At 39.0% G+C, this 21940-nt stretch overlaps 1 protein-coding gene across 4 annotated transcripts in view; it reads left to right on the top strand.

The window, feature by feature from the left end:
- Positions 1–21940, top strand: part of SLC35F4 (solute carrier family 35 member F4) — a 294422-nt gene that overhangs the window by 72529 nt on the left and 199953 nt on the right. The window lies entirely within an intron of this gene.

The raw sequence follows: 21940 nt of genomic DNA, 5'->3' as shown, positions 1-21940 counted from the left end.
TCCACTCATTGGTTGATCAGCATTTAGGCTGGTTCTGTAATTTTTGCAGTTGCAAATTGTGCTGCTATAAACATGCATGTGCAAGTGTCTTTTTCATGTAATGACTTATTTTCCTCCGGGTAGATATGAAGTAGTGGGATTGATGGATCAAATGGTAGTTCTACTTTTAGTTATTTCAGGAATCTCCACACTGTTTTCCATAGTGGCTGCACTAGTTTACATTCCTACCAGCAGTGTAGAAGGGTTCACTGATCACCACATCCATGCCAACATCTACTGTTTTTAATTTTTTGATTATAGATATTCTTGCAGGAGTGAGGTGGTATCGCATTGTCATTTTGATTTGCTTTTCCCTGATCATTAGAGATGAGCATTTTTTCATATGTTTGCTGGCCATTCATATATCTTCCTTTTTTAAAAAATATTATACTTTAAGTTCTGGGATACATGTGCAGAAAGTGCAGGTTTGTTACATAGGTACACGTGTGCCATGGTGGTTTGCTGCACCCATCAACTCATCATTTACATTAGATATTTCTCCTAATGCTATCCTTCCACTTGCCCCCCACCCCCCAACAAGCCCCAGTGTGTGATGTTCCCCTCCCTGTACCCATCTGTTCTCATTGTTCAACTCCCACTTATGAGTGAGAACATGGAGTGTTTGGTTTTCTGTTCCTGTGTCAGTTTGCTGAGAATGATGGTTTCCAGCTTCATCCATTTCCCTGCAAAGGACATGAACTCATCTATTTTTATAGCTGCATAGTATTCTATGGTGTATATGTGCCACATTTTCTTTATCCAGTCTATCATTGTTGGGCATTTGGGGTGGCTCCAAGTCTTTGCTATTGTGAATAGTGCTGTAGTAAACATATGTGTGCATGTGTTTTATAGTAGAATGATTTATAACCCTTTGGGTATTTACCCAGTAAGGGGATTGCTGGGTCAAATGGTATTTTTAGTTCTAGATCCTTGAAGAGTCACAACACTGTCTTCCGCAATGGTTGAACTAATTTACACTCCCACCAACAGTGTAAAAGTGTTCCTGTTTCTCCACATCCTCTCCAGCATCTGTTGTTTCCTGATTTTCTAATGATCACCATTCTAACTGGCGTGAGATGGTGTCTTATTGTGGTTTTGATTTACATTTATCTAATGAGCAGTGATGATGAGCTTTCTTTCACGTGTTTGTTGGCCACATAAATATCTTCTTTTGAAAAGTCTGTTCATATCCTTTGCCCACTTTTTGATGGGGTTGTTTGTTTGTTTCTTGTAAATTTGTTTAACTTCCTTGTAGATTGTGAATATTAGACCTTTGTCAGATGGATAGATTGCAAAATTTCTCTCCCATTCTGTAGGTTGCCTGTTCATTCTGATGATAGTTTCTTTAGCTGTGCAAAAGCTCTTTAGTTTAATTAGATCCCATTTGTCAATTTTGGCTTTTGTTGCCATTGCTTTTGGTGTTTTAGTCATGAAGTCTTTGCCCATGCCTATGTCCTGAATGGTGTTGCCTAGCTTTTCTTCTAGGGTTTTTATGGTTTTAGGTCTTATGTTTAAATCTTTAATCCATTTTGAGTTAATTTTTGTATAAGGTGTAAGTAATGGGTCCAGTTCAGTCTTCTGCATATGGCTAGCCAGTTTTCCTAACACAGTTTGTTAAATTGGGAATCCTTTCCCGATTGCTTGTTTTTGTCAGGTTTGTCAAAGATCAGATGGTTGTAGATGTGTAGTGTTATTTCTGAGGCCTCTGTTCTGTTCCATTCTTCTACATATCTTTTTTTTGTTACCAGTACCATGCTGTTTTGGTTACTGTATTCTTGTGGTATAGTTTGAAGTCAGGTAGTGTGATGCCCTCCAGCTTTGTTCTTTTTGCTTAGGATTTTCTTGGCTATGCAGACTCTTTTTTGGTTCCACATTAAATTTAAAGTAGTTTTTTTCCAATTCTGTGAAGAAAGTCAATGGTAGCTTAATGGGAAGAGCATTGAATATATAAATTACTATGGGCAGAACGGCTCTTTTCACAATATTGATTCTTCCTATCCATGAGCATGAAATGTTTTTTCATTTGTTTTGTGTCCTCTCTTGCTTTCCTTGAGGTCTTGTTTCCTTGTTTCCTTTGAAGAGGTCGTTCACATCGCTTGTAAGTTGTATTCCTAGGTATTTTATTCTCTTTGTAGCAATTGTGAATGGGAGTTCACTCATGATTTGTTCCTCTGTCTATTATTGTTGTATAGGAATTCTTGTGATTTTTGCATATTGATTTTGTATTTTGAGATTTTGCTGAAGTTGCTTATTAGCTTAAGGAGTTTTTGGTCTGAGATGATGGGGTTTTCTAAATATACAATCATGTCATCTGAAAACAGGGACAATTTGACCTCCTCTCTTCCTATGTGAATACCATTTTTCTTTCTCTTGCCTGATTGCCCTGGCCAGAACTTCCAATACTGTGTTGAATAGGAGTGGTGAGAAAGCATCCTTGTCTTGTGCCGCTTTTCAAACAGAATCCTTTCAACTTTTGCCCATTCAGTATGATATTGGCTGTGGGTTTGTCATAAATGGCTCTTATTATTTTGAGATGTGTTTCATCAGTACCTAGTTTCTTGAGTGTTTTTAGCATGAAGCGGTGCTAAATTTTATCAAAGGCCTTTTCTGCATCTATTGAGATAATAATATGGTTTTTGTCATTGGTTCTGTTTATGTAATGGATTACATTGATTCATTTGTGTGTGTTGAACCAGCCTTGCATCCCAGGGATGAAGCCAACTTGATCATAGTGGATAAGCTTTTTGATGTGCTGCTGGATTCTGTTTGTCAGTATTTTATTGAGAATTTTCACATCGATGTTCATCAGGCATATTGGTCTGAAATTTTATTTTTGGTTGTGTCTCTGCCAGGTTTTGATATCAGAATGATTCTGTCCTCATAAAATGAGTTAGGGAGGATTCCTTCTTTTTCTATTGTTTGGAATAACTTGAAAAGGAATGGTACCAGCTCCTCTTTGTACTTCTGGTAAAATTTGGCTGTGAATCCATCTGGCCCTGGGCTTTTTTTGGTTGGTAGGCTATTAATTACTGCCTCAATTTCAGAACTTGTTATTGATCTATTCAGGGATTTGACTTCTTCCTGGTTTAGTCTTGGGAGGGTGTATGTGTCCAGGAATTTATCCATTTCTTCTAGATTTTCTAGTTTATTTGCATAGAAATGTTTACAGTATTCTCTGATGGTAGTTTGTATTTCTGTGGGATCTGTGGTGATCTCCCCTTTATCATTTTTTATAGCATCAATTTGATTCTCCTCTCTTTTCTTCTTTATTAGTCTGGCTAGTGGTCTATTTTGTTAATCTTTTCAAAAAACCATCTCCTGGATTCACTGATTTTTTGAAGGGTTTTGTGTGTCTCTATCTCCTTCACTTCTGCTCTGATCTTATTTATTTTCTGCTAGCTTTTGAATTTCTTTGCTCTCGTTGCTCTAGTTCTTTTAATTGTGATGTTAGGTTGTCGATTTTAGATCTGTCCCACTTTTTCATGTAGGCATTTAGTGCTATAAGTTTCCTTCTAAACACTGCTTTAGCTGTGTCCCAGAGATTCTGGTACATTGTATCTTTGTTCTCATTGGGTTCAAAGAGCTTATTTATTTCTGCTTTAATTTCGTTATTTACCCAGTAGTCATGCAGGAGCATGTTGTTCAGTTTTCATGTAGTTGTGTGGTTTTGAGTGGGTTTCTGGATCCTGAATTTTAATTTGATTACACTGTGGTCTGAGAGACTGTTTGTTTTGATTTCCATTCTTTTGTATTTGCCGAGGAGCGTTTTGCTTCCAATTATGTGATCAACTTTAGAATAAGTGCTATGTGGTGCTCAGAAGAATGTATATTCTGTTGATTTGGGGTTGAGAGTTCTGTAGATGTCTGTTCGATCTGCAAGAGCAAATTATTTAATTTCCATGTATTTGTATAGCTTTAAAAGTTCCTTTTGGAGTTAATTTCCAGTTTTATTCCACTGTGGTCTGAGAGAGTGCTTGATATGATTTCAATATTCTTAAATTTATTGAGACTCATTTTGTGGCCTATCATATGGTCTATCTTGGAGAAAGTTCCATGTGCTGTTTAATAGAATGTGTATTCTGTGGTTGTTGGATGAAATGTTCGGTATATATTTGCTAAGTCCATTTGTTCGAAAGTACAGTTAAATCCATTGTTTCTTCATTGACCTTCTGTCTTGATGACCTGTCTAGTGCTGTCAGTGGAGTATTGATGTCCCCCACTATTACTGTGTTGCTGTCTATCTCATTTCTTAGGTCTATTAGTAATTGTTTTATAAATTTTGGAGCTCCAGTGTTAGGTGTATATATGTCTAGGATTGTGACATTTTCCTGTTGGACAGGCCTTTTACCATTATATAATGTTCCTCTTTGTCTCTTTTAACTGCTGTTGCTTTAAAGTTTGTCTAAGAATAGCTACCCCTGCTCACTTTTGGTGTCCATTTGCATGAAAAACCTTTTTCCACCCCTTTGCTTTAAGTTTATGTGAGTCCTTATGTGTTAGGTGAGTCTCCTAAGGGAGCAGATAATTGATTGGTGAGTTCTTATCCATTCTGCAGTTCTGTGTCTTTTAAGTGGAGCATTTAGACCATTTACATTCAATGTTAGTATTGAAATGTGAGGTACCATTGCATTCATCTGACTTTTTGTTGCCTGTGTACTTTGGTTTTTTGTTTTGCTTTTTAACTTGTATTTTTGTTTTATAGGTCCTGTGTGATTTATGCTTTAAACAGGTTCTGTTTTGATGTGTTTCCGGGATTTGTTTCAATATTTAGAGCTCCTTTTTGCAGTTTTTGTAGTCCTGGCTTGGTAATAGCGAATTCTCTCAGCATTTGTTTGTCTAGAAAAGATTGTATCTTTCCTTCATATATGAAGCTTAGTTTCACTGGATACAAAATTCTTGGCTGATACTTGTTTTGTTTGAGGAGATTGAAGATAGGGCCCCAATTCCTTCTAGCTTGTAGGGTTTCTGTTGAGAAATCTGATGTTAATCTGATAGGTTTTCCTTTATAGGTTATCTGGTGCTTCTGTCTCACAGCTCTTAAGATTCTTTCCTTCATCTTAACTTTGGATAATCTGATGACAATGTGCCTAGGCAATGATCTTTTTGCGATGAATTTCCCAGGTGTTCTTTGTGCTTCTTGTGTTTGGATGGCTAGGTCTCTAGAAGGCTGGGGATGTTTTCCTCAATTTTTCCCCCAAATATGTTTTCCAAGCTTTTAGAATTCTCTTCTTCCTCAGGAACACTGATTATTCTTAGGTTTGGTCATTTAACATAACCCCAGACTTCTTAGAGGCTTTGTTCATATTTTCTTATTATTTTTTCTTTGTCTTTGTTGGATTGGGTTAATTTGAAGACCTTGTCTTTGAGCTCTGAATTTCTTTCTTCTTCTTGTTCAAGTCTATTGCTGAGACTTTCCAGAGTATTTTACATTTCTAAAAGTGTATCCAAAGTTTCTTGAATTTTTTATTTTTTCTTTAAGCTATCTATTTCCTTGAATATTTCTCCCTTCACTTTTTGTATTGTTTTTTGGATTTCCTTGTACTGGGCTTCAGCTTTCTCTGGTGCCTCCCTGATTAGCTTAATAACTAACCTCCTGAATTCTTTTTCAGGCAAATCTGGGATCTCTTCTTGGTTTGGATTCATTGCTGGTGAACTAATATGATTTTTGAGGGGTGTTGAAGAGCCTTATTTTGTCATATAACCAGGGTTGGTTTTCTGGTTCCTTTTCATTTGGGTAGACTCTGTCAGAGGGAAGGTCTAGGGCTGAAGGCTGTTGTTTAGATTATTTTGTCCCACGGAATGTTCCCTTGATATAGTACTCTCCTTCTTTTCCTAAGTATGAGGCTTCCTGTGAGCTGAACTGCAGTGATCATTGTCTCTCTTCTGGGTCTAGCCACCCAGTGAGTCTACCTGGCTCCGGGCTGGTAGTGGGCGTTGTCTGCATAGAGTCCTGTGATGTGAACCATCTATGGGCCTCTAAGTCATGGATACCAGCACTTGTTCTGGTGGAGGTGACAAGGGAGTGCAATGGACTCCATGAGGGTTTTTAGCTTTGGTGATTTAATGCTCTGTTTTTGTGCCAGTAGGCCTCCTGTGAGGAGGTGGCACTTTCCAGAGAGCATAAGCTGTAGTCGTGTGGAGAGGGACCAGCGGTGGGCAGGGCCCTAGAACTCCCAAGATTATATGCCCTTTGTCTTCTACGAGGGTGGATAGGGAAGGACCATCAGGTGGGGGGCAGGGCTAGCCATATCTGAGCTCAGACTCTCATTGGGCGGATCTTGCTGAGCCTGCTGTGAGGTATGGGAGTGAGATTCCTAGGTCGGTGGAGTTGTGTACCTAGGAGGATTATGGCTGCCTCTGCTGAGTCACGCAGGTTGCAGGGGTTAGGGACACAAACTCCCTGTGCAGTCAAAAATCTATGACTTTTGACTTACTCAAAACTTAACCACTGATAGCCTACTGTTAATTGGAAGCCTTACCAATAATATGAATGGTCAGTTAACATAAAATGTATATGTTATGTGTATTATATAGAGTATTCTTAAAATAAGGTAGAGAAAAAGTGTTATTAAGAAAAGCATAAGGAAGAGAAAACATCCCACTGTTCATTAAGTGGAAGTGGATCATTATAAAGGTCTTTAATCCTCATCATCTTTATGTTAAGTAGGCTGAGGAGGAAGAGAACAAGGAGGGGTTGGTATTGCTGTCTCATGGGTGGCAGAGGTGGAAGGGGAGGCAAGAGAGTTAGGTATACTCGGTGTAACTTTATAAAAATGCATCGTAATTTTTGTTTAATTTTTTGTTTCTCATTTCCCTAAAAATGTTTCTTGTTTTGTTTTGTTTGAAGAGACAGAGTCTCTGTCGCCCAGGCTAGAGTACAGAGGTGAAATCATAGCTCACTGCAACCTCAACCTCTTGGGCTCAAGAGATTCTCCCAGCACAGCCTCCCAAGTAGCTGGGACTACAGGCACGCCCCTGACTAATTTAAAAAAAAATTTTTTTATGGAGACAGGATCTTACCATGTAGCCCAGGCTGGCCTTGACCTACTAGCCTCAAGCAATCCACCTGTCTTGGCCTCCCAAAGTATTGTAATTACAGGCATGAGCTAGTATACCCAGCCCTAAAAATGTTTCTATATGTTATTAATCCTTCTTCTACCATCTACTTTAGTTTCAGTGCCTGCACCACACAAAAGGTCTATGTTGTAAAAGAAGTTAAAAGCAGTCTTGAATAATTGGGACCCTTTAGCCAGATTGTCTAAAATCTTTTTTTTTTTTTTTTTTTTTTTTCTGGCACAGTTTCTTCTATGTCTTTCTCATTATCTAGCACTGGGTTTGGAAGCACTCATCTCCATCATGTCGTCTCCAGTTAATTTCTCTGGTGTGATGCCTATTAGCTCTTCAGTTTCTCTAATACCCACATCTTGAAACCCTTCACTAATCACTTTTTTGCCATTTCCATATCTCTTTCATTATTTCCTTGATTAGCTCTGTCATAAATCCTGTGGAGTCATACAAAACATCCGACATTTTTTTTCAGCAGGAATTTATTGTTTTGAGCTTGATGACTTTCACAACTTTTTCTATATCAACAACAGCATCTTCTATAATGTAATCCTAGATTTGTGTTGTCTTCTTTCTGTCAGGGTTCTCTTCCATAGTGTTGACAGTCTTTCATAGAATATCTTGTGTAATGAGCCTTAATGATTCTTATGACCCACTGATCTAAAGGCTGAATTAGAGATGTCGTGTTTAGGGGCAAGTAGACAACAGTCTTTGATTTTGAACTCATGAGATTCTGGGTGGCTGGGCCATCGTCCAAGGTCAAAAGAATTTTAAAGGGCCGTCCCATGCTGGCAAGGTGCTTCCTGACTTCAGAGACCAAGTATCAATGGAGCAACCCAGAAAAATGGTTCTTGTTGTCCAGGCCTTGTTGTACAAACAAAAGATTGGCTGCTGGTGTTCATATTTTCCCTTCAAGCTTCTGGAGTTAGCAACTTTATTGATAAGGGGTGTCCTGATGATAAACCCAACTACATTTGCACAAAACAGTAGAGTTAACCTATTTCTTCCTGCCTTAAATCCTGGCGCTCGCTTCTTTTTCTTACTAATAAATGCCCTTTGTGGCATTTTTTTCCAGAATAGGACACTTTTGTCTGCATTACAAACTTGTTCAGACAGTTATCCTTTTTCTTCAGTAATTTTCTTAGTGTCATCTAGGAACTCTCTGCTGCCTCTTGGTGGACAGAAGCTGCTTGATATTTTTAAAAATTGTTAAACCATCCTTTGCTGACATTAAATCCTCCAGCTTTAGATACTTTACCTTGCTTTTGCTTTAAGTTGTCATATAATGACCACTTTTTCTCAAGTCATGTTGGAGTCTACAGGTATACCTTTCTGATAGCAATCCTCCACCCACATAAAAGCAGCATTTTAAATACGATTTTAAAAGGTATCTTGCAAAAAATGCAAGGTTTTCATTGCTGCTGGTATAGCTGGAGCAACAGCTTCACACATTTCCCTTTCTCTCTCTCTCTTCTCTGTCTCCTTTCTATCTATCTCTCTCTTTTTTTCTTTCTTTCTTTTTCTTTTCTTTTCTTTTTTTTTACAGTGGCTCTTATTCAGGATTCATTTATCTTGAGATGGCAGGCAACCACAGCTGCAGACTTCAATTTATGCCACATTTCAAGCAATTCAACTTTATTTTGTAACGTCGTGACTTTTCTGTGCTTCTTGGGAGCACTTCCAGCATCACTAGTGACACTTTGTATGGTTCTTATGGTGTTATCCAAAGTTTGTGGTATTGCACTAATCACAATGCAAAATATGTATGAACCAGGAGAGATCAGTTTTTTACTGTCATACACAATTTACTGGAGGACAAACTACTTACACAGCGTGTTTTAAGCAGATACTCACAACACTTGAGCTCATGGCAATAGCAACCAGAGGTGGCTACAAAATCATTACTGTAGTACAGTATGTAGTAAAGTTAGTTTTATGCAGTTACAGTTTAATGCTCTATCTTTACATTTGTTTACATGCTCTTAACTGCAAATGCCACCATGTATGGTCTCTGTTTACCCATAGGTTTTAATAAATTTTAATTTTGTATAGTAGATTTGTGTACGTTTTATGGTGGTAAATGTCCAAATATACTAGTATCTACATATATTTTATGCATTCATGACATACCTTTTTCTTTTTTCGATATTTCTAGGCTACTCAGTTTTTCTGGGAGTTTTTCAAATTGTTGCAAATGTTCAAAAAATTCCCAAGATATTGAAAAAAATCCATGTAGAAGTGGATGTGTGCAGTTCAAACTCATTATTGCTCAAGGATCAACTGTACTTGCACTCACTGGAGTAAATGTAACCAACTAATAAAATTCTGATAACATTTCTAAAATATGTCTTACTGATTACTCTGTTAGTGATGAATACATTAAACTGTCCTTGATAACTAAAAGGTAATGGTGATAAACTTTTTACTTGTACTACTTTCTTTTTAAAAAAACTTTTATTTTAGGTTCAGGGGTATATGTGCAGGTTTGTTATATAGGTAAACTTGTGTCATGGGGGTTTGATATACAGATTACTTTATCACCAGGTATTAAGCCTAGTAACCAATAGTTACTTTTTCTGCTCTTCTCCCTCCTCCAAACCTGCACCCTCAGGTAGGCTCTAGTGTCTGTTGTTCCTCTCTTTGTGTCCATTTGTCCTCATCATTTAACTCCCACTTGTAAATGAGAATATGAAGTATTTGGTTTTCTGTTCCTGCATCAGTTTGCTAAGAATGATGGCCTCCAGCTCCATTCATTTTCCTGCAAAGGACATGATCTTGTTCTTTTTTATGGCTGCATAGTATTCCATGATGTATATCTACCACATTTTCTTTATTCAATCTGCCATTGATGAGCATTTAGGTTGATTTCATGTCTTTGCTATTGTGAATAATACTATAATGAATATATGCATTCATGTGTCTTTATGGTAGAATGATTTATATTCCTTTGGGTATATACCCAGTAATGAGATGCTGGGTCAAATATTAGCTCCGCTTTTAGCTCTTCGAGGAATTATCACACTGCTTTCTACAATGGTTGAACTGATTTACACTCCTACCAACAGTGTATAAACATTCCCCTTCTCTGCAGCCTCACCAGTATCTGTTATTTCTTGACTTTTTAGTAATAGCCATTTTGAGTGGTGTGAGATGGTACCTATTATTGTTTTGATTTGCATTTCTCTAACGATCTGTGATATCAAGCTTTTAAAAATATACTTGTTGGGCACATGTATGTATTCTTTGCAAAGTGTCTGTTCATGGTTTTTTTGCCCACTTTTTAATATAGTGGGGTTTTTTCTTGTAAATTTGTTTAAGTTCCTAATAGATGCTGGATATTAGACCTTTGTCAGATGCATAGTTTGCAAATATTTTATCATATTCTGTAGGTTGTCTGTTTACTCTGTTGATAGTTTGTTTTGCTGTGCAGAAGCTCTTTGTTTTAATTAGATTTCACTTGTCAATTTTTGCTTTTGTTGCAATTACTTTCGGTGTCTTCCTCATGAAATCTTTGCCAATTCCTGTGTCCTGAATGGTATTGCCTAGATTTTCTTCCAGGGTTTTTATAGTTTTGGGTTTTACATTTAAGTCTTTAATTCATCTTGAGTTGGCTTTTGTACATGGCACAAGGAAGTGGTCCAGTTTCAGTGTTCTGCATATGGCCTTGCTTGTTTTTGTCAGCTTTGTCAAAGATCAGATGGTTGTGGTGGTGCAGCATTATTTCTGGACTCTATATTCTGTTCCCTTGGTCTATGTGTCTGTTTTTATACCAGTACCATGCTGTTTTAGTTACTGTAATCCTGTAACATAGTTTGAAGTCGAGTAGTGTGATGCCTCCTGTTTTGTTCTTTTTGTTCTTTTGCCTTGGCTATTTGAGTTCTTTTCTAGTTCCATAGAAATTTTAAAACAGTTCTTTCTAGTTCTGTGAAGAATGTCACTGGTAGTTTGATAGGAACAACACTGAATCTGTAAATTGCTTCAGGCAGCAATTTTAACAATTGGCCGTTTTAACAATATTGATTCTTTCTATCTGTGAACATGAAATGTTTTTCCATTCGTTTGTGTCATCTCTGATTTTTTTTGAGTAGTGTTTTGTAATTCTTATTGTAGAGATCTTTCCCCTCCTTGGTTAGCTGTAATCCTAAGTATTTGATTCTTTTTGTGGCAATTGTGAATGGGATTGCATTGTTGATTTGGCCCTTGGCTTGGCTGTTGTTGGTGTACAGGAATGCTAATGATTTTTGTACATTGATTTTGCATCCTGAAATTTTGCTGAAGTTATTTATCAGCTGAAGGAGCTTTTGGGCCAACTATGGGATTTTCTAGATATAGAATCATGTCATCTGCAAACAGGGATAGTTTGACTTACTTTCTTTCCATTTGGATGTCATTTATTTCTTTCTTTTGCCCGATTGCTCTGGCTAAGACATCCAATACTTTGTTGAATAGGAGTGGTGAGAGAGGGCATCCTTGTCCTGTACTGGCTTTCAAGGGGAATGCATCTAGCTTTTTTCCATTCAGTATGATGTTGACTGTGGGTTTGTTATAAATGGCTCTTATTATTTTGAGGTATGTTCCATCAATACCTAGTTTGTCAAGTTTTTAATATGAAGGTGTTTTGAGTTTTATTGAAAGCTTTCTGCATCTATTGAGATGATCTTGTGGTTTTTGTCTTTAGTTCTGTTTATGCAATGAATCACATTTATTGATTTTATCAGTGTTGAACCAACCTTGCATCCCAGGGATAAAGCCTGCTTGATCATGGTGGATTAGCTTTTTGATGTGCTGCTGGATTTGCTTTGCCAGTATTTTGTTGAAGGTTTTTGCATCAATGTTCATTAAGGATATTGGCCTGAAGTTTCATTTTTTTTGTTGTATCTCTGCCAGATTTTGGTATCAGGATGATGCTGGCCTCATAGAATGAGTTGGGGAGAAGTCCTTCCTCTTCAGTTTTTTGGAACAGTTTCAGTAGGAATGGTATCAGTTCTTCTTTGTACATCTGGTACATTTATTACTGATTTAATTTCAGAGCTTGTTATTGGTTATTGTGGGATCTGACCAGTAGCCTGCAATGCAACGGGGTTCTCTCTTTGTTCCCAGGCAGATCGGTAGGTCGAGAAATAATAGACACACACAAACAAGTGAAAACTGGGTCCAGGGGGATCACTGCCTTCTGGTCATGTGGTGCCAACAATGCACTGGATATGCCAGCATTTATTATTGAGTTTAGTGAGGGCGGGGGTAGGTTAGTGAGGGATTTAGGGTCATTTGATTGTGAGGTGAGATGGTCACATGGGGATGAAGTAGTTCTTTAACATAACATCTGTATGTAGAAGTATGGTATACAGACATAAGAATTTACAATATAATGTGTGCATCAGTAATTTCTAACAGAGCCTTAAAACAGGAACACAGTCTTTCCATAACCTGTGATTAGCAAGATATTAATCAGTAGTAACAGTTACAGCAAAAACTGGTTACAAAGAATCCATAGAAACAGGATGTGAAGCTAGACAACCAGTTAGACCAGAAATTCTCAGAAAGGAGTACACCTTAACCCTAAAGAGGCCTAGAAGAGCCATGGCAAGATGAGGGCATTTATAGCCCTATCTTATCTATATGGACAGGTGACCCCCCAGGCATCCGTTTATAGGCTCTCCACAAGGGTCGCATTCCATTCCCAGGGTTATGAACATCTGCTTTTCCGGGATAGGAATCTTGGTGATGTGAAACCTCCCTGACTGCACATCCATTCATAGACTCTCTGCAGGGGGAAGCACATCACGTGCTGTTGGCTCATTCTGGCAGCCCAACCTGGCATTGTCTTTACACAATCCTGCATGCAATTTTGTATTTACAATAATCAGGAGTATTTCATCTTTTATTCCATAGCAATAGTTTCAGGGGGTCTCCCTACAATTCGTCTTTTCAGGGATTCAATTTCTTCCTGGTTCAGTCTTGGGAGGGTGTATGTATCCAGGAATATAGTCATTTCTTCTTGATTTTCCAATTTGTTTGCAAAGAGATGTTCATAATAGTCTCTGATAGTTATTTGTATTTCTGTGAGGTCAGTGTTAATATCTCCTTTGTCATTTCTAATTGTGTTTATTTGGACCTTCTGATCTTTTCTTTATTAGTCTAGCTAGCAGTCTGTCTAGTTTATGGATTTTTTCAAAAAACCAACTCCAGGATTCACTAATCTATTGAATGGTTTTTGTATACCAATCTCCCTCAGTTCAACTCTGATTTTGGTTATTATTTTTATTTTTTGTCTTCTGCTAGCTTTGGGGGGTTGGTTTGTTCTGCTTCTCTAGTTCTTTTAGTTGTGATGTTAAGTTGTTAACTTGAGATCTTTTTAACTTTTTGATGTGAACATTTAGTGCTATAAATTTCCCTCTTAACATTGCTTTAGCAGTGTCCGAAAGGTTGTGGTATTCTGTATCATCATTCTCATTAGTTTCAAAGAACTTTTTGATTTCTGCCTTAATTTTATTACTTACCCAAAAGTCATTCAGGAGCAGTTTGTTTAATTTCCATGTAATTGTATGGCAACAAGGGATTTTCTTAGTCTTGATTTCTATTTTTATTGTGCTGTGGTCTGAGAGTGAGGTTGGTATAATTTTGGTTTTTTTTTTTTTTTTTTTTTTTTTACTTTGCTGAGCATTGTTTTATATCTGATTCTGTAGTTGATTTTAGAGTCTGTACCATATGGCAATAAGAACGTATATTCTATTGTTTTGGGGTGTATAGTTCTGCAGATTAGGTCCATTTGGTCCAGTATTGATTTGAAGTATTGAATATTTTGTTGATTTTCTGCCTCAATGATCTAATATTGTCAGTGGGTGTTGAAGTCTCCCACTATTTTAATGTGGGAGTCTAAGTCTCTTTGAAGGTCTCTAAGAACTTGCTTTATGAATCTGGATGCTCCTGTGTTGGGTGCATACATATTTAGGATAGTTAGCCCTTCTTGTTGAATTGAACCCTTTTCTTTATGTAGTTAATGTCCCTCTTTGTCTTTTTTGAACTTTGTTGGTTTAGTCTGTTTTATCTGAAATTAGGATTCCAACTGTATTAGTCCCTTCTCATGCTGCTGATAAAGACATACCCAAGACTGGGCAATTTACAAAAGAAAGAGATTTAGTTGGGCTTATAGTTCCGCATGGCTTAGGTAGCCTCACAATCATGGCAGAAGACAAGGAGGAGCAAGTCATGCTACGTGGATGACAGCAGACAAAGAGAGAGCGCTTATGCAGAGAAACTTCCTTTTTCTTTTTTACCCATCAGATCTTGTTAGACTCATTTACTATCACGAGAATAGCACAGGAAAGATCTGTCCCCATAGTTCAATCATCAATCACCTCCCACCAGGTTCTTCCCATGACATGTGGGAATTGTGGGAGTTACAATTCAAGATGAGATTTGGGTAAGGACACAGCCAAACCATATCACCAACCTTACTCTTTTCTGTTCCCCATTTGCTTTGTAGATTTTTCTCCATCTCTTTTTTGAGTTTATGAGTGTCATTTCGTGTGGGATGGGTCTCTTGAAGATGGCACACCATTGGGTCTTGCCTTGCTTTTTTATCCAGCTTGCCACTGTTTGCCTTTTTTAAAAAAAATTATACTTTAACTTCTAGGGTACATGTGCACAACATGCAGGTTTGTTACATAGGTATACATGTGCCATGTTGGTTTGCTGTACCCATCAACTCGTCATTTACATTAGGTATTTCTCCTAATGCTATCCCTCCCCCAGCTCCCCACCCCCTGACAGGCCTCAGTGTGTGATGTTCCCCACCCTGTGTCCATTTGTTCTCGTTTTTCAACTCCCACCTATGAGTGAGAATATGCAGTGTTTGGTTTTCTGTCCCTGTGATAGTTTGCTTAGAATGATGGTTCCCAGCTTCATCCATGTCCCTGCAAAAGACATGAACGCATCCTTTTTTATGACTGCATAGTATTCCATAGTGTATATGTGCCACATTATCTTAATCCAGTCTCTCATTGATGGACATTTGGGTTGTTTCCAAGTTTTTGCTATTGTGAATAGTGCCACAATAAACATACATGTGCATGGTCCTTATAGCAGCATGATTTATAATTTTTTGGGTATATACCCAGTAATGGATCGCTGGGTCAAATGGTATTTCTAGTTCTAGATCCTTGAGGAATAGCCACACTGTCTTCCACAATGGTTGAACTAGTTTACACTCCCACCAACAATGTAAAAGCATTCCTATTTCTCCACATCCTCTCTTTACTTGGAGCATTTTGCCCATTTATATTCAAGGTTAGTATTGGTATGTATGGACTTTATCCTGTCATTGTGTTGTTAGTAAGTTATTATGCTGACTTGTTTGTGTGGTTGCTTTATAGTGTCACTGATCTGTGTACTTAAGTGTGTTTTTGTAGTGGTTGATAACCGTCTTCCTTTCCACATTTAGTGCTTCTTTTGGGAGCTCTTGTAAGGCAGGTCTGGTGGCAACAGAGTCCCTCAGCATTTGCTTGTCTGAAAAGGATCTTATTTCTCCTGTGTTTCCAAAGCTTAATTTGACCAGATATGAAATCCTTGGTTGGAATTTATTTTCTTTAAGAATCTTGAATATAGGCCCTCTCTCTCTTCTGGCTTATAGAGTTTCTGCTGAGAGATCCACTATTAGTCTTATGGGTATCCCTTTCTAGGGAATCTGACCTTTCTAGCTGGCTTTAATTTATTTTTATTTTTATTTTTATTTTTTTTTTTTGAGATGGAGTCTCGCTCTGTCACCCAAGCTGGAGTGCAGTGGCACGATCTTGGCTCACTGCAACCTTCACCTCCTGGGTTCAAGCGATTCTCCTGCCTCAGCCTCCCAAGTAGCTGGGATTACAGGTGCATGCCACGACTCCTGGCTAATTTTTTGTATTAGTAGAGAAGGGATTTTACCATGTTAACCAGGATGGTCTCGATCTCCTGACCTCGTGATCTGCCTGTGGCCTCCCGAAGCGCTGGGATTACAGGCATGAGCCACCACGCCCAGGCTTTAATGTTTTTTTCTTTCATTTTGACCTCAGAAAATCTGATAATTGTATGTCTTAGGGATGATCTTCTTGTAAAGTATTTTGCAGGAGTTTGTTGCATTTCCTGAATTGGAATGTTGTTCTCTCTAGCTAGGTTGGAGAAGTTCTAATGGATGATATCTTGAAATAAATTTTCCAAGTTGCTTCCATTCACCCCATCTCTTTCAGGAATACCAATGAGTCATAGATTCGGTCTCCTTACATAATCCCATATTTCTTGGAGGTTTTGTTCAATCCTTTTTTTTATTATTATTCTTTTCTGTCTTATTTCAGAAAACCAGTCTTCAAGCTCTGAGATTCTTTCCTCAGTTTGGTTTATTCTGCTGTTAATACTTGCAATTGTATTATGAAACTCTTGTAGCATGTTTTTCAGCTCTATCAGGTCAGTTACATTCTTTTCTATGCTGGCTATTTTGTCTGTAAGATTCTGTATCATTTTATTGTGATTCTTAGCTTCCTTAGGTTGGGTTTCAGTATTCTCCTGAATCTCAATGATCTTCATTTCTATACATATTCTGAATTAGATTTCTGTCATTTCAGCCATCTGAGCCCAGTTAAGAACCCTTGCTGGAGAATTAGTGCAATCATTTGGAGAAAAGAAGACACTCTGGCTTCTAGAGTTGTCAGAGTTTTGTGATGCTTCTTTCTCATCGTTTTGAGCAGATATTCTTTCAATCTCTGAAGTGGCTTTCCTTTGGATGGGTTTTATTTATGTTATCCCATTGATGAACTTGAGGGTTTGATTGTGGCATAAGATGGGTTCAGTTGACTGGCTTCATTTCTGGAAAATCTAAAGGGGCCAAGGCTAAGCTCAGAACTCCTGAACTGCATACTGTAATTCTGAGGGACTGATATCAGTCTCAGCTTTGCTATGTGGCTCCTCCAGGTTAGGAACCTGCTGCACTGGAGGGGCTGAGGTGCTCCTGGACCACTGGTCACAAGACTCCAATGGCTGGTGCCAGCCAAAGCACTTCATAGGGCAGTAGCAGTAGGATTTGTTCTTTTTCACAGGTGCCAGAAGCAGTGGCAGCAGCAGCGTGGTGAGGTGCACACTCATTGACTGCAGCAGGGTGCTAGTGGGTGGCCTCCTCACGGGTGTTCCCAGCAGTGGTGGTGATAGCATGGCTTGGGTTTGGGGACCCCTGCCTGCTACTGTGCACATTTGCACTGGTGATGGTGTTAGCACAGGGGTGGAGTGCTGGTGGGTGCAGTACTGTTTGCACACTCTGTGCACATTCATGCAGGAGGTTGGGTCCACTGTTCTCCACTTGTTTTGCACTAGTGACAGTGTGGACACTGTGGTGGAGTGCTGGTGGGAGTGGTGCTGGCAGGCTCCATGCCTGATAAGGTTCCAGTGACAGTGGTGGTGTGGCGGGGGGTAGAAGGGCAGAGCGCACTTATGCTGGCAGCAGTGGCTTGGCATGGTGCACACGCACAAATGTGCTGGCAGGAAGGGAAGGCAAGATTCACTGGCGCACACACATGCCTTCAAAGCAATGCAGGATGTGGCTCTGGGCAAGTGCTTGCAGGCAAAGTGGCACGGGGAGGCTGCAATGGGGGAGGGAGCAGGTGGGCTGGTGAGTGTTTGCAGGGGCATTCTGCTGGAGCCCTCTTCCAGTCAGGTGCAGTCTACCAGCACAGGAACTATGATGCAGGCCCCCAGCGGCTGTACTGCAAGCAGGTGTGGCCAGGCTGGGGGCCCTGAGAGAGGCCAGCAGACCATGGGGTTCTCAGATTGAACTGTCCAGTCTCATGGGCAAGACTACCTTGCAGGGTTCAGGTCGCACAGTTCCCCTAGGGCTAAAGTCTCCCATGGGAGCAAGTCGAGCCTAGGGGGATGGGCATCCCCAGTTGTGCTCCACTACAAATGCTCTTGCACTAAGCCCTCTGGACTCTGCACCAGTTGGAGTTCTGCCCCTACCACTTGTCTAAGAAGCTCTCCCTGCCAACACAAGTGTCCATGGTGGTCAAGAGGTCTCCTGCATGGGCATTCCAGAGGCTCACGGTGAGAGTGGGTTGCTCCTTGCCTGTTCAACTCACTCCTCCCACAGGAGTCACTGGGGGCCAGGAACAAGTCCTGGGGTGTGGTAGCCCCATGGAGGGTTCCCAGCTTCCTCCCCTTTCAGCCCAGCATCTGTGTCTTCCCTCTCTGTTCACTCTCAATGCCTTCCCTCTAAAGATCTGCTAGTAGCCTGCTAGTCATTCCGACGTCCCTGTCCCTTGTTTGGAGATGTTCCTCCTGGCTGTATCTCATAGGCAACCCCGGAGAAGTCTTCCACTTGTACTACTTTTTAATACATGGTTGGTATATCAAAGATTACCAAGGTGTACTGGTCTTAATTTGGATTGTTTTGTTTTCTAAACTCCACTACACATTTTATAATTTTCTCCCTGTATTCCTAAAGGAAGGCAAGGTCTGGGAGATATTTTTTCTTGTGGCACGAATTTAACACATGGGCTCCTGTGACTAGTGCATACCAATTTCTCAGGGCCTAGAGTTAGTATGAACTTCTGATTTTATTAGAGGTCTGGGGATGACATGGAAGTGACTGTACTTTCACAGGATCCTGAAGTACCTGGGCAATTGCCATTAGCAACTGATGAACTGTTAATTATTTTCATGTTTCAGGTCATGTTAAACAATTGTTTTTCTAGAGCCTTTTTTGGTCTAATTTCTGCTTTTAAAAAATCTATTTTTTATGCAACCTGTTGTTTTTCAAGTTGAGTGACCAGGATCTACACTAGAAAAGTTATAGCCAAATATAGTAGGCGAATTTTCCCAATAAAAGATATCTCTTCACAGTGACAGAGAAATGGCACAGACCTTGGTGATAGATCTAGGTGTGAATTCTGACTTTATTCTGTACTAAATGTAACACTTCACTATTTACTGGCTTTGTCCCATATTAACTATAAGATCTCAATGGAATGGATGATGCTATTTGCCTCATTCATAAGATGGGTTCACTAATAACTTCCTTGTAGAGTTGGTGAGTTATGTATATGTGTACAGTACATATGCCGAGCACACAGCTCAACAAAAACTAGCCAGTGCATTTGCAAATTATGCCTTTGACAAAGGATTAATATCCAGAATCAACAAGGAACTCAACTCAGCAAGAATAAAAATGAACAACCCCATGAAAAGCTGGGCAAAAGACATGAACAGACATTTCTCAAAAGAAGAAATACAAGCAGCCAACAAACCCATGAAAAAATGCTCAGCATCACCGATCATCAGAGAAATTATGAGATACCTTACCTCAGTCAGAATGGTTACTATTAAAAATGTCAAAAAAAAAAAAAAAAAACAGATGTTGGCATGGATATGGAGAAAAGGGAATGCTTATAGGTTGTTGGTGGAATGTAAATTTGTTCAACCTCTATGGAAAACAGTATAGAGATTTCTCAGAGAACTAAAAATAGAACTACCATTTGATCTGGCAGTCCCATTACTGGTTATCTACCTAAGAGAAAAGAAATGATTATATCAAAAAGACACCTGTACTCATACATTCACAGCAGCACTATTCACAATATCAAAGTCATGGAACCAACCTAAGTGTCCATTGGCAGTTGACTGGATAAATAAATGTGATATATAAACCACAGAATAATATGCAGCCATGAAATATCATCCTTTGCAGCATCATGGATGGAGCTAGAGGCTATTATTTTAAGTGAACTAACTCAGAAACCTGAAACCAAATACTACATGTCTTCACTTATAAGTGAAAACTAAACAATGGGTACACATAAAGATGGAAATAATAGACACTGGGGACTCCAAAAGGAGAAAAGTGAGAGTGGGGTGAAGGTTGAAAAATTACCTATATGGTACAATGTTCACTATTTGGGTAATACACTAGAAGCCCAATCCCCAGCAGTATGCAATATGCCCACATAACAAACAAGCACATGTACCCCCGAATCTAAAACAAATGAAAACTAAAAGAACAAACAAAAAACAGTGAAGCTATTTAGCATACATAATTGGCTTCAGGGAAGCAGTGAATTGTCTGGTTTCACTATATGAATTTTATTCCAGGAATTATTCTCTGAGTTTGACATTTGTCATTATATTTTCTTCCATTATCCAGAGGAGAAAATCTGAGCAAAATTTCTCCTCTTCGGCTAAGTCATGGCATTTTGCTTTTTGACAGTGAAAAAGTGACTAAACGCATGTATAGTACAGCATATTAAGCCTTAAGTGTATTTTTTTGATATTGCTTCATAGATGTGTTTTCCTATTTCGATGTGTAGTTGTGCATGAGGACACGGGGATAAGTAGGGATTTGAAAGGGGATTATAATGCCAAAGATAACGCATACTGTGCAAAGTGAAATTAACGATGAGAACATGTGGTGAAGCACAGATACCCTTATCTACAAAATATAGCTATACTAAAAAAAAAAAAAAAGTATTGAGACCAGGCACGGTGGCTCATCCATGTAATCCCAGCACTTTGGGAGGCCAAAGTAGAAAAAGTGCTTGAGCCCAGGAATTCAAGGCCAGCCTGGACAACATAGATCCTGTTTCTCCAAAAAATATATATATATATATTTTAAATTAGTGTGGTGGCAAATGCCTGTAGACCCAGCTACTCAGGAGGCTAAGACAGGAGGATCACTCAAGCCCAGAAGGTAAAGGCTGCAGTGAGCCGTGATTACACCACTGCACTCCAGCCTGGGCAACAGAGTGAGATGCTGTCTCAAAAAATAAATAAATAATTTAAAAGTGTTGAAGAAATTCGTAAAGCGGTAATCTATAACTTCACAAAAACAATTTGTAGGAGATTCTATGTGTATGGAGCTAAGTTTTAACCTTCTCTTTTATGTTGACAGAAAATATCGCCTACTAGTTTCTTTACTCATGTAACTGTAGTATTTATGCAATTTGAATACAGCTTCATAGCACCTTTGGTCCAAAGTCATTTGTAACCTATGGAACATATTTTCAGTCCCACTTACGGATGGAAGGCAGAGAAATTTGAGACTGCACATGAGAAATGAGTTTTTAGATATATTAAATGGATCTATGAGGTAGGAACACAAATGGAGGTGAAGTGGGTGAGGTGAGATTTTCAGTCAGGTAAGTGTACGATTAATAAGTGGAGAGTGAGGAAAAGGATCTCACTTAATGGACTTGGAGGGACTAGAGGTGTAGGAGAAGAGTCCTTAGAAGAATATGAGGTGAAATTATACTCTCCAAAAGCATTCATCTATGCTAAAAAAGCAGTCAGGCCCTGAAATGACACAGAAATTGGTTATGAGACATAGAGTTCCTGTGAGAATTCCATGGGGGAAGGCTTGATTTGAAATTTAAAATTGGCCAGTGAAGTTTTGACATGTGAACTATTAGTGCCTCAGTTTTTCACGTTAAGATATTTGAAGTGAAGAAATCTTATCCCCTAAGTATGCAGGACCAAATAGGGTTTTGGGTATAAATCTTCCCCAGGCTTTTAAATGCAAAGCCAAGATTTTACTATTCTATACTGTAAGTTACATGATAATAAATTGTCCTGAAAGTTCCAAGCATTGACTGGATTAGAAAAATACCAAGACTCATATTCTTTTTCTGGCCACAGAGAAAGGCACATATGAAATTTGACTTGCCGGTCCTTGCAAATCACAAATATGCAAACCCAGTAGCCCACCCCTGCACCGGAAAAAATCCCCTTCACAGTTCAGGGTCCTTAGAGAGCTCCCAAGGAAGATAGAGGCTAAGGTGAAAAATAATCCAAGAGTTTAAGACCTGCCCTTGTCTTTTTTTTCCACTCC

Source organism: Macaca fascicularis, chromosome 7 (genome assembly GCF_037993035.2).
Source record: "Macaca fascicularis isolate 582-1 chromosome 7, T2T-MFA8v1.1".
NCBI lineage: Eukaryota > Metazoa > Chordata > Mammalia > Primates > Cercopithecidae > Macaca > Macaca fascicularis.
Note: the sequence above shows the minus strand (reverse complement) of the source record. Positions and strands in the feature narration are given on the sequence as shown.